This window comes from Battus philenor, unplaced genomic scaffold, assembly GCF_028537555.1.
Source record: "Battus philenor isolate CCGP_79_NKW_IND1 unplaced genomic scaffold, ilBatPhil1.0.hap1 SCAF_5, whole genome shotgun sequence".
Classification (NCBI taxonomy): domain Eukaryota; kingdom Metazoa; phylum Arthropoda; class Insecta; order Lepidoptera; family Papilionidae; genus Battus; species Battus philenor.
Genome location: NW_027181715.1, coordinates 3540729 through 3555477, shown reverse-complemented (window position 1 = coordinate 3555477; position 14749 = coordinate 3540729). Strand labels below are relative to the sequence as shown.

The window sequence follows — 14749 nt, the reverse complement described above, 5'->3', positions numbered from 1 at the left end:
TTTTGCGGAGGTGAGAGGACATGGTGTAGTTGTGGTCGTGTTCACAGCTTGTGACCAATGTTTTTCTAGTTAAAAGATATTTTTTGAGTGAACAATCAGTTAGATTGGCAAATAAAGTGTTTCTATTTTAGAATTTTTACAGTGCATGTGTTTGGTACATTAGAAAACGGCGACTTTCTCACATTTTGTTGGGGAGACTCGATGTCAATAAACTTGTCGGTGATATTTTATGGGAAAGGTGTGCCGCGTCGGTCTCGTACCTGTTGGAGACGGGAGGAGTTTTGAGGTCGGGACGATGGCGAGGACTGGCGGCGCCTGAGTGGGTGCTGCGATGGTGGTTCGGAGATTAGCGAGGTTAGTGGCACTAGGAGGCGTAGTTGGCGCGACAGGACGGCGGTGCGGGGCGCGGGGTGGTTAGAGCACGGACGGCGTGCATTCACCTCTGACCCGCGCGCGGGGCGAGCGCCGCTCAAGGTCGGTGCGCCGCCTGAAGGTCGCTGCTCACGTGACGAAGGGTGCCTACCCCCTCGCCTCCGCCTTTTGCGTCTTACTCCGAGCCCTACGTTTGTTTGGGTTGACTATCGCGTCGTCAAGTGCAGAAATATTAATGATTGTTTAATATATATATAAGTTCTTTTTAATGAAATACGTAACATAGATTACTTATTAAATATATTTACTGCGTAACCAAAACAATGAAAAGTCCTAAAATTGCTGTTGACATTTTGGCTATTTTATCTAGTCTAATCAAAATTTGTGTTTAAACACTGTTATTCATAATACGGTGAATTATTAGCTAAAATTTTACATGTGTTATAAATTTAAAATGAGCTCATTAATATATGGTATCTAAAAAGTGATATATTATGCACATACATAATATGGACATGTTCAATTAATACTAAATGTGTTGGTATAATTTTAATAAAACAAATATATGTTACGCTATTTCCGCTATTAGATTCTAATCTAATGTTTACTGTACGTTAGGCGATACCTTCCCATGGAAGTAACGGTAGAATCTGTAGGTAGAAACATTACGTTTTGGTATGCGATTATCATAATGCTCGCTTCAATCTGGTACTACGGCGTTGTAAACACATGTGTAGGATTTCATGTTCGCAATCCATTTAACTTGAAAATTTATCATGTGTTTTTATACCATGTTTTTTCTTATATAAGTAAAAAAACTAGACAATTTTATTTTTATTTTTATTAATACTCACCTATTCCAAAACTGACATTTTGATATCTGTAATTATATTGAAAACGAAGACTGACTGAAATTTCTGCTTTAATTTTTAATTGCGGTTTTTATATGAATACTTATTATTATTTATAATATGCATAAATAAACAAAACGATAATTTGGGTAAAATCCTCTTTTACTGACTTGAAGCGATAATATCTACAGTCTGTGGTCTCCACTCCATAAACTCTAGGTGCCCACTGGGGGGCATCTATTTTGTGCGTATCTACATACCATACCTGCTCCTTCAACTGTCCAATACGCTGGGCTCTATCGGTTACCTTCGTTCGTTTACGGATCTTCCAATTTCTGATCTTGTGAAGAAATCCCATACAATGTCCACCCACAAGGTGCAGGCTGCTTCCAACTGGTCATATTGGAATTGTATGGAAAAGGCCAATGTCCAGCTGTGCACCTGCAGCTGATTATATTGATAGATTATTCATAAATATACAACATTGTTTTGGTAGACAAATAAGTAATTTTAACAATACGGGGGTTCATGTTTTTTATTGGGGTGTAATGTATATAATACAAAGTTGTTACAGAATGAAAATATAAACGTTATACAAACACATGCCATGCCTTGTTATCAGATACAGTTTTTGATATATAAACGCTAATCTATTTTGCGATACATTGAGTTTCATTTTGTCATTGATTAAAACTGTTTCATTATCATCATTATCATTTCAGCGGTAGAATGTCCAGTAGGTATAGGCTTCTCCTATAGATTCCCTCATGTCCCGGCTGAAAGCGATCTGCATCCAGCGCCTTCTGACGCATTTACCAAGGTTAGGCCTTGTACGTGGACTTTACTAGAATCTTAAGGCTCCAGTGGCCATCTGTTCGTATACTCGTTGCTATTTACGACTTTACTAAATTTGAAGTGACAGAGTCCTCATGGCGCTTATCATAAACCTTATAACAGAATTAAAGCTCAGAGGTGCCTCAATATCACCTCTGATCATTATATTTCTTTAAATAAATTGTGCGATAGGGCGCTAAGTTCTTAAGGCTTGATGAACTCGTCTTGAGCCGAAGTGAGGCTGGGCAAAAAGGCCTCATATACTTCAGCTTGAACAGATACATTTAGTGTTTTTAATAAATTGTATTATAAATAAACGTTATCGTTTTATATGACAGGAATGAAGATTGTTTTGAAAATAATTATATTTTACTGTCATGATGACTAAACAACATAAACTATAGATATAACATTTGATTCAATGGTATTATCAGTCTTTGTTTATATATTCAATCCATCGTGTTTATTTTTGTTATTGACTGAACATATTTTATGAATGTAAAAAGCCGTAATAGCATTTATTAAAAAAGGTTCATCACTTTGAGCTCTGCTTTTTTATGAGATTTTAAAAAATCTCATTAGCGAAAGATATTAGAATGAAAATGATTGATGTAAAGCTTCTTTAATTAGAACAATTAATATATTTGACGACTAATAAAACTAAATTAAACACACACAAAATTTAATTATAAGGAAATTGTTCGTCATCATCATTTCAATATTAGAATGACACTGATGGACATAGGTCTGTCCCATAAATTTCCGTTAGAACCGATTAGAAGCAGCCTACAGATCTTTACAAGGTTGTCTGTTCCACTAATGGATGTACATCCTACGCTGCGCCTGTCAGACCGTGGTCTTTTCTCCAGAACCCTAAAGCCGCAGCTGACATCGTTTCTGCATGCTGTGTGGGCTTTCCACTGTAGCTTGTCAATCCTCTTGGCTGTTCCGTTTACTTTTGTTCGGCTACTAATCACCTCATTCCTGATTCAATCTCCTGCCAACCGATAGACGCTACTGTAGCGACTTCCTGCGGCCTTGGCTACTTCGTCAATCCACTTAGGCGCCTGCCCACGCAGCGTCTACCGGCTTCTGGTCACCATTTAAGATTCTTTCGGCCCCGATGGCCACCGGTTGCAAGAACAACGTGCCCCGCCTACATTCTCTAGCTGTCAATATAAACAGTCAAATACTCTTGAAGCATTGGTTATAATTAAAAGAAAAGGTATAAACACATTGAATATGGAGTAGTCACGCCTATACTAGTTTAGTCAATCAACTTACCTGTAGCGTAGGTGGTAATTGTGATGTAGATTTAGTTCAATTATGAACATGCGTGAAGGTATAACTTGTACGTAACGTGAAGTGTTAATCAAACGTGAAATATCGTACATGCATACGTAAAACGGTATGTTTGACTCAAAAATGTTACTTGTCTAGTATTTTTTATACATTTACTCAATGAATATGAATGTACTTTATATATTTATCTTCATTTACATTTAAATTTATCTAATACGTATACAATTTCGGCTAAATCATGTCCACTACGTGACATAGGCTTCATAGATTACAGATAGGACTGGCTGGAAGCGATTTTAGCTCAGCGTCTTTCGAAAACCTTAACAAGGTCGTTTCTTAAAGTTCCAGCTGCCATCTCTTTTACCCATTGCCACACTTCAACTTACAAATTCGCTATTTCGGTCACTATCGTATCCCTTCGTATGTTATTATTAAAATGTTGATATATTCATTTACGCTTTATTACACATAAACATAAGAAATAAAAAGAAATCAAATGTAAGAAGCAAAACTTGAAGTACAAAGGGCGGTGTTATCGCAAATGGCGGTTTCTTCCAGACAAAGATTGAATGGACTTGTTTAATAAGGAAAATATATCGAGCGGTCATCAATTGATAGAAGTGGTTTGAAACGAAAGTACATACATAGTACACATCACTTACAATAAAATGTTATATTTAAATGCTATTTAATATTTTTAAATAAAAAAATATACGTATAACAACAATGATTTTTTTTTATAATTTGAGATAACACTAAGACACTTTATTTCCGACTTTATACATATTTTCTTTAAAAAAGATAAGTATTTATTTATAAACACATTAAGCTTATTTCTACATAGAGATATTATTTATTTATATGAGACCATCAATAAATAATACAATGACATATACGTAAGATTACTAAATAAAAATCGTTATATTTTTTACTTCATTTGCAATTATAGATCCACACAATATGCCCAAAACATATCTTTTATTCACCATACGTTTTAATTAGGCTAATATGGCCTTGTATTAGCAGAATATGCGAGTTAAGACTACAATTTTGCACGTGTATAATTTCATAATACCCATAGGGTACAATATGACCATGTTTGGTTCAGTATTTTCTCATTATAAATAACATAGAAGCGTCTACAGGGCATATAAATTTTTTAAATATTTAACATATGAGCTGTATATGACACTATATATGTTATTCAAAAATGGGGAATTTAAGCAAATAATAATAATGTCAGACTCCCTCAGAAATTCCTTATTTAATAAATTAGACAGGCTTATCGTTGACAACCACACGCAAAATGAGCGCATTACCTATTGGTTGTTGCATTAACAATTATAATAATTATCATATCAGCCAAGAGACGTCCACTTAGAGGCACATGCCTCCTCTAAACATCTCCGCTATGATATAATCAATTTCGAAAATAAAACAGCGACCACCATTGTTTTAACATAAGAAGAAAAAATAAGCTTGTAGTATCCAGTTTTTGCTTATATAAAGTTGATACATCATTTTTGGCACAAGGTATACGCTTCTGTAATCAAATTTCGGAAACATTTTACAATAAAAAATATCAAAGGTATGTTACGAAAAGATTGGAGCAAATTTTTGTACTAAATATTATATAGGAGACTGGAATTGGTCCATGTTGATTTGTAACATAAAAACATTTTGTATCATTGGCGCTTAAAGCGGTAATTATCGAGGTTCTTCCCAGATTCTTCGCTTTGAATGTGCTTAGCGAAGCATATTCTTCATGATAAATGTTTGTTTTATTTCTATCAATGTTCTAGTGAAACAATCTTGGTAAATAAGGTTAGATAAGGCCCTTAGATTACATTCCCTTAAACTAGTAAAGGTGGTAACTGATGCCTATAAATAGAAATGACCCGACAAATGCGCAGACGTCGATAGTTAGCTGCTGTTGCAATAATTAATGTTATCTTAACAACATCTAAGCGCTTAATCGACCCTACCTTAAGTCTTTAATAGTTTGATTACAATCTGAATGGCGAAATAGGATTTTATCCAGTTCATTGTTTGTCAGCCGGACGGAGCCGTTGAAACTCTGTTTATAATAAATTAATTATTAACGTATATGTTTAAATATGTCTTACTCAGTTAAGGTGTTTTTACTTCCACAAATGCGTATGTAAGAATGAAAGAATATTACGAGTCTAAATTCCAATATTACGTTAATTTAGTTATATTAATGACCACAGGATTATTTACAGCGACCATATGTGTATGTCATAAGAATGCTAGAAGATTCCAGTTTGATAGAAATTAGAATCAGACAGAGAAGAGCCCACAACATATTCGGAAGGATTTACAATATCTTAAATACATTATTTGAGCAATTCAGTAATAAATATTAAAATCATTCCCGCTGTATTAGAATATTTTTACTAATTATTGTTAAATAAAGTTCTTTAATTTATATGATAATTGAGTTATTTATAGGGGTCTATTAAAAAACCTTACAAAATTTGCCTACAAAAGAGTTAATAATTTTACATGAAATTTACTAAAATGATAAGTAGTTTTGTTGACATTCCCTGGTCACCCTGGTCATTGGATCTCACCCTGACTCTTTTTTTTGGAAGTATCTGAAGCGTAAAGTCAACGAAAGGAACCCAGCGACTATCTCTGCGCTTAAAGAAACTATCGCTCGCGAGATTAGTGCTATACCGCCATTACTTCTGCAGCGAATAGCCTGAAATACCGAGGTCAGATTTCGTGAGTGGAGTCAACATTTAAATGACATAATTTTTGAGAAATTAAATCCACACAATTATTCTTGTTAATTTTTATTGAAACAAGGGCTTAGTTGTAGTAGTTTTTTTATATTTTAATTTGAAATTCAAATTCTGCCATCGCACATCCTTTATACTATATAACGGTATATAATTATAGTCTTGGTCTAGTAATATTCCACTGTTGGAACACAAACGTTTTCTCCGAGGTATATTTTAATACGAATTATAGTTATTACATATATTTCATACTTTTAGTGATCTGATTCTGCTTTATAATTAATACAGAGTGTATATCTGCCTAAAATTCAATCCGCGATCGATTATTGTACGTTACAAACTTTGATCTACTTCTGTTCGCTAAAATAATTATAAAGGAATATAATCACAATAGTAACATCGTATTTAATAAACAAAGAAGTTACAAATCTTGTTATACATCCTCGCGCTGATATTTACAAGATGGCATTAGATTCGTATAAATTCAATTGTATATCGCGAACGCGACCTCGAGTTTTATATCAATAAAAATAGACTTGTTTTGACGGTCTCTTGGCATTTTGTCACCGCCTTGATACAAATCCAAGATTGCATTAAACGTTAGATGCTCTATTTTATCATGTAATTAAAATATAAAACTGTGTTAATCACTTCATCAATCAGTTAGTTGATATGTAATAAAAAAAGTTGCAAAAATTCAAAACAGTGTCGTGCGCGAGTGTACTCTCACTACTTTCACGTTTGCGTGTGTGAGTGCGGGCCGGCGTCGGTGTGAGCGGCCGGTGACCTTGCTATCAGGCGGAAGCGTGCGGCCGCATGACTCAGCGCGCGTCTGCCGTCGCGTTCGAGGGAGCAGAGACCTTCGCGTTCTCTATTCCCTCTAGCTTTTATTCCATACATTGAAAACTTTTTTTTTGGCGGATTAATAACGATGTGACAGATTCGATTTAAAGAACTCTTTTTTTTAAATTCGACGATTTTAAAAAGTGTTCCAATTTATTCTTTTATATTTTTTATGACGCCATATTTTTATTGGCGTTTGATAAGCTGTTTTCATAACTAATAAATAATTTTTTTACATGCTTTATACGTAATAAGTAATTAATTGTTGTTTTAATTGTCGTTATGTTACTAACATACTATATACCTATTATGACAACCATGGTAAAGGGTACATTATTGTCCTTTGCCAGCAAAAAGCTTTAAAGCTTTTCGACCCAATCACCCTGTATAAAGTTATCACTCCCACAATTTTATTTTTTTTTTGGATTGTAACAGGCCAATAACTTTAAGCAGTAAAAACTGCATGGTCAGATAGTAAACGAAAATTATTTTTTAGATGTAACAATCCGAATTTTGAAAATTCTTTTTTTTACTATATTGTCAGTATGTTTTTTATTATATCTGCGTCAATTAGAGGTATACCATATATTTAATGATAGCGAATGAGCAATACATATATCCCATTAAAGCTTTTTTTACCTACTATCAATATTACTAATATTCTTTACTACCTATTATAACGTGAGCAGTGATAGCCGTGCTGTAGAAGATTGAAACTTGATCGTAGTTCGCGGGTTCAATTCCTGCGTTTTAGTCTTATATAATTCACTATTTGTGCATTAATTATGTGAAATTGCACTGCTCGCAAACAAGTTTCCATAGGATGGGCACCGTCACACTGCGATCTGCCTACCAAGCGTGGCGATTATAGTATATCCCCACATAGATATCTTTGGGGGAGTTCTGAGCCTTGCAGTAGGTGTTTATAAGCTGAAATGACCACGATGACGATCTGTTATGACAAATCTGGTAGCGTAAATTAAAAAAAATTAAGGACGATTCTTTATGCGTTGTGAATGCCTTTATAATCGGTAAATATATAAATAAATATTGTGATTATATTTTAGTATTGTAAACTCATTAAAATTCATTATGTATCCATAAAAATGATTATGGTATTTATATTACAACAATATATTACTTTTTATTGCCATTACTGATATGAGGCGAGTGTTGTTATGACGTATAATAAAACAGCTCTCCTTTGATATGTAAACTTTTTACAAATAAACTTTTTAAAAGACACATTAAAACTTTTTGGTTTATGTGTCATATTGTTTAATTTATTGATTATTTATAACTTTGTAGTTGCATGAATATTTTTATATAGGATTTATTAATAAATAATACAAAGCGACGAGTTTAAAAATACGTAAGTGGATAAAATAATAACATTTTTAATAAACTAGATATACCAAAAATGTACACAAACTCTCCATAAAATAATTATAAATCTATCTTTCATCACATCATACCCTTTCCTGTTCCAAATTACCGATAATTTTATTTCCGATTGCCATTATTTAAAAAAGATTTACAAGGGTGCGCCCCTTTGAGCTGACCTTTCAATAGATAAAAGAACAGAACGCTACTATTAAAAAGCATAAATAATATTTTAAAATTAATTACTTATAACTTTTACGCGTTACCTTTCGCACAAAGGCTTTGTTCGTCAGCAAATTTCTCTTTTTATGACGTCATTGAGGTCGTGTATGTTTTTTTTTTTTAATTAGTCGCGGTTAAGGAATCGAGCGTTCGTTGTTTGTATACGATACGTTCAGCCTTGATTGGTAAAAGGTAACGTGTAATATGGAAACGAAGATTATACTAATAGCCTTGTGTTAGTTAATGCGTATTATTAACAAGGCTATATGCTAAGGATTTTTTTTTGTTTGCTAACTGAATTTAAACTATAATGATGAATTAGTGTTGCCAGTTATAAAGTGTATCGTCATCATAGTTTAAACTGGTGCTGGACGCTGTTTGCCTTTTTAGCTTTTACAGCTTCTTCGGAATCGGGTCTAGCGGATCCATAATCTTTTAAAGTGCGTTAATAAAGCGATAATAAAGCGCGTTAATAAATAAAAAAAATCTACGTCCAATGCTGGACATAGATAGGTCCTTCGCCGAATGTTTTCAATAAGATCGGTTGCAAGTAGCTAACATCTAGTTTTAAATCTTTATCCTTAACTTTAGTAACATCGCCTGTATATTATGTAAGTGAAAGAAAGAATCCTAAGTTCGTTACTTAGCTTGGTGATGGCCTTAGGTGCTTGGATCCGGGCCGTTGATAAACAAAGCTCTAAGTCTTCGGCGAACGCTCAATGTATTGACTGGGAGCAAGGGCCTCCGAGAGGGGAACTCTCCTTGGGCTGTCATTCGAAACGCGAGGGTGCCTTAGAAGGCCGAATTTATTTGCGGACTATAATTTTTATAGCAATTACCTCTGTACATATCGTCGTTTTCAAATTAAATTCTGCTATATGCATGTATTGAGATTTTGTCATATTGAGTATTATGACGAGTTTAAATAACAAATTTTAATTAAGAAAAAATAAGCTGTATATTCACTCCTGTAGAGCTTTTACGCCTATAACTAATCATCCTGTGTATTGTCCTCTGTCTCGTTTATGACAGTTTATTTTCGTAATTTAACTTGGACGAATAATAATGTATAAATAGTGTACTCGTATATTGTGAGTTGTGGGGGATTTCATAATAAATAAATAGTGTTAAACTTTGTCTGGTATTATCGAGAAAGTTGTTATTCAATATCTCAAATACTGGCTTGACGACGCCGATATTGTGGATAATATCAGTATAAAGTATGCTATGTATTCGCCGGCCGTGCTTGTTGCTCGTTATGCAGGCAACGGCTGCCATTGAATAGTATGCAAATTAACATTTCTCGCCTCAACGGCTACGACATTCATAGGCATTGAGGTATAGACGACGATAAAACTGTATTCCATAATAAATTTTAAAATACTTTGATTCTTATATATTTTCAATTAAAAAAAAACGTGTAATTTAATTAAGAAGTAATGCATGCAAATGTTTCACATTTAATTAACAAATTACTTAATGTTTTTTGTGTGTTATTGCTACACTTTTATTGTTAACATACATTAATAAGCGAAATATATTAATTATCTGTTATGTGCGCTATGTGCTGCCCACTGTCAATTTAAATTTCGAATCCGCATGCCTGTAACCGCTTGGGTCTTAAGATCTTAAGTCTCCAATTCAGAAGAATGCTATGCAAGTGCAGCAGTGAACTTCGCCTACAAAGTGGACCCTAAATGGATGCTGCATGTCGCTTTTTGCCGGTCCAATTGGAAATCTATGGGAAAGGTTTGTGTTCCAGTGGATGTCCTATGGCTAAAATGATGATAATACATAAATTCAATAATTATTCTGAATATAGTTATTAAACCAATATCTGGCAGTAGAAAGTAATAAATTGTGATATTAATTAAACACTAGATACATAGGCAGACTTCGTACTATCTAAAGCAATTGGCCTGTCGAAAGCCCTTTAATTAAAAAATACGTACTTTGGAAGAGTAATGTTTTTTATTTGCATTATTGTATTAATAATAAACAAATAATATACAGAAATAAGTATTATATTATGTGCTTTTGGTTGACGTCAAACGTTTGACAGCATTGCTGACTGTCAATTATTTCTCTTCAAAAATATGAAAAAAATGTCAAGCCATTCTCGAGATTTGCTCTTAGCAACACATCTGCGATATATTTTTATTTATAAATAAATAATACATACATTTATTGCATTACACACTAATAACAACAGCTTCTTATATTTAGACTATAATAGAGACATGGAAGCGGCTAAGCTCGTGTTGGCCGGTACGGTAGTTCCGAGCAGCGCTGGATTTTAGCCTCACTTACCTGAGGTACTTGTATTATGATGTTAAAATTAAACAAATTTTTATGCATGTTTTTGGTGTTAAAGCTCACCAGATAGTCGTATAGCACTCCTTCAATCTCCAATAAATGCACATAGCAGATTGGTGTGACAGCAACGGTATATAATTACCAGTGATATTCCGATGCATGTTTATCTCATGTTTACAGTGTGCTAAGTATATATGGAGGTAGCTTACGAATGGATAAATAAACAAAAGGAATTATTTTTGTATTCTACCTCATAGGTGGTAAGTGTAGTTTGTCATGTCTCGCTTATATGAGAAAGTGTTTTCCATAACGAGCCAACAGTTCAACCGTAAGTAAATATGTTTTTGCAAGTTAGGACAGTGTGACAATTGATTTGTTATTGTTTTCTTTGTCTATTGTTGAACCGATTTTTCTCGCGTCACATCACTACGACCCTAGCGGTAGTGCTGTGACACGATTCCCGCACGCGGCACAGATATCGCTGCGATGCGGCCGCTGTAATGCGCCCCAACCGTTATGCGATACGGCGTATTATAATAAGCTTATATTTGTATCGTTATAACGGATTCGTTCCGCGATCGGCGACGCGATAGCCCTACTTTTTTCCCGTGTAAGGACATATCAGATATTTTGAAAGTTTATTTTTGGTACGCTAATTATTTTTTATATTGTTTTACGACTTTTTATAGAGTTTAACACTATAAAAGACGCGTCTCGGCCGTCCAAATCGTGTTTATTTAATTAACCGTCAATATATTTGAATGTATTAATGATTTTATGTGCCCAAAATTTGTATAAAAAATACCATATATAAAATAACAAGTAAATTAGTTAATGACGTTGATTTTTTTTAAAAGTCAAATTTAGTATAACGATTTTTAATATTTTCACTAAAATATTACAGGCATTTTTTTTTGCAAACACTTTTCTGTACATCTGAGTATAGCATTCAAAATTTGAATAAGGAACCATTCACTGAATCAAAAAAACGATGTTTTAAAATAACTATCTTTCGATTTTTTTTTTAAAAAACAAAAGATTTAAAAAAAATCGATTGTCTGAACATTTGAAGTGTTAATCAAAGAATAAGACGTTAGCAACAAATGTTTGTTAGGTAAATCCGCCGTCAGGCACATCTCGAGGCCGGAGGTTGGAACGAGCGTAAGGTTAGCGCAACGTCTTAAGGTCGAATGTTGCTCGAGGCGGTCACGACTTGCAATTTGCAAGTCGTCTACATATCACCTGTCTCGGGGAAGCGAATTGAGTATTTATGTGCCAGTACACGGCAACGGACGTATTTATAACACTTTGCCCTTACTGGGAGATTAGCAATGGGTTGTTGCGGGGCACTCTAGGAAAAATGTTAATATTAAAACTAATAGCGACATCTAGTGAAAGTTTTTGGTCTAGGTTTTCATATATTTATTTTATTTTTAGAGCTTTGACTCGCAAACGACGCTATATCAGTGATCGTATTAAATCCCCAATATTGTATTTTAATAAAAATTATAATCAATCGAATAGCATAATATTTTTTTTATAAATAATTTGTCAATTTATATTGAAGTTCATGCTTAACAAAAAAACGTGATAAAGCAATGTGTATTACAATGACTGTAAAAGTATATCCCGTACCAAGGTCCACGATAAAAAAAAACGCTTTCGAAAACGATCGGTACAACTCGCAACGCTTCGCACCTGCCTCTACGTTCATACGGCGGCTGTGAGTAAACAATTTCGAAAGAACCGGGTTCGATGCTCGGGTCAGGTGAGCGGGCGCCACCGCGCTAACATTTCAAATTTCATCCGTTCACGTCGCATTCTAACCCCGCGGCTTGCGACATCGCCGGCGCGAGCAAAAGGCCAGGACTCATAGCTCATTCATAGCCGTTTATTTCTATCTGCTATAATTTATGTGATAGCTTACGATTGATTATATAGCTTTATAGACGTAAATGTAAAGCTGGTTATATAGCTTAAAATAAATGAATGTAAAGATAGTGTAAAAAGTCTTAAGAATTTTTTTTTATACCTTTTTCCAATCAACCTATATAAAGTGATTACTCTGAAATATGTTAATTATTTAGTAATGCGACAGGCAATTATCTTTCGGCAGTATAAAATCTGCAGGGTTTTAATGTGTAGTAATCCGAATTTTGAAAAAGCTTTCCTTGCTACATCATTACGTCATTATTTTTAAAACCTTAATGGTTTTGGATTAATTAATAGCAAATGAGCTGAGTTATACAATCACCCCTAAAGTATTTACACCTATTCCTTTATAAGTAATGTATTCTTCTTTATGATGACGTAAAAATTAAATTGCAACAATGAATTTGAAAATTTTTACGATATTGAAGAATTAATGATTTCTTTACATTCATAAAAGTGAATTTAATAAGTGTAAATATTATCCTTGCAATATTGTCATGGAAAGAAAGCTTATTATTTTATATATCTGATATTATAAATAATGAAAGTAATATGTTTTTTATTATTTACAACGGTATATAATTTTAATAATAAACTTGTATTATGCACTTATATAAATTTTACGATATTAAAACATTACAGGATATATCTATTTATATATAAATAATATAGTAAATTTTTATATAATATAAATATTTAGATAATATATTAATAACAGTTGTATTTGAAATAAATATGTTTGTTTACAAGAGCATATAGGTTTAATGCCGAAATAAATATTTTACGGCGTTTAAATATATTCAGACTTGTAATATAAAACGGGATATAATATAAATAGATGTTTTGTAATTACATTGTATGTCATTCAAGAGGAATTAGTGTATTAAAGGATTCTATTTTATAATACGAGAAACCAACAATGCAGAGTAAACAGTTGATAGTGTCGATTAATAATAAGAGTAAAATAAATAAAATTAAAACTGGTAATAAAAGATAATCAAACTATCTGTAATTCAATCTGTGATAAAATAAAGGACCAGTCAAATTGGTAGTAAATAGAGAAGGAATATTATGTGCTGGTGATAATAATTTTTTTTTGGAAAATGTTGAAGGATAATTACCCTTCCAATATATAACGTTTTCGGATTTCAGGTGGCTAAAAAAATGAATATGAAACGCGTTCGAATATTATGATGTATATTTATATAGTGTTGGTTTGGTATGGAAAGCATTTGGCGAATGAGCGAAGAGACATCGATAGGTGCATCAGCGTGTGTGTAAACTTTGAAAATATTAATTTATCTTTTTTATTATCTACACGTAATAATTTACCATGTCGACTTGGCAACTGGAATCGGATTAATCTTCTCAATTATGGCGTCTTTCTAATGAAAGCTACGAAGGTTTGTATCGCGCCATTTAAGACTCTTTGTGGTTATTTTTACAATATTTTTATTACAGTTAATTTTTATTATACACAAGTAACTTATTGAAGTGCTTCGCGATGATATCACCAAGTATAATGAAACACTAAAAAATAATTTGTTTCTCATAGCGCGGAAAATGCACAGTCGATTTAAAAATGATCATAGGTTTCTTTCTACTCACTTTGCAAGAGTTTTACGTCCAATGCACCGTTATTTTCTAATATAAAAGTACCCACGTATTTGTAAAGATACGTTCTTATCGTATTTTGAATTAATGTGGACATTTTAAAAATTTAAATTAATTAATCGTATCGAAAATTACACGACGTGGGTCCGGTTTGAGGTCAAAACCAAGTTTAATCATCTGCGATTTTGGTATTCGCCTTAATTAACTGATAAAGTAACATTACTTTAATAGACTTGGTCTGTGAGTCATCGCGTAAGTTTGTTTGAAGCTTATTTACAAAAGAATTTAGTGTTTTTAAGTTGAAATGCTTAATTT

The 14749-nt window shown here is 33.2% G+C and overlaps 1 protein-coding gene across 1 annotated transcript in view; it reads left to right on the top strand.

The window, feature by feature from the left end:
• The first annotated feature begins 15 nt into the window (after positions 1-15).
• The window catches only part of Hr39 (Nuclear hormone receptor FTZ-F1 beta), a 60623-nt gene continuing 45889 nt past the window's right edge, over positions 16-14749 (top strand). The window contains exon 1 of the mRNA XM_068772343.1: positions 16-354. The gene's annotated coding sequence lies outside the window, so the exon portion shown is untranslated. The remainder of the gene's footprint in view (positions 355-14749) is intronic.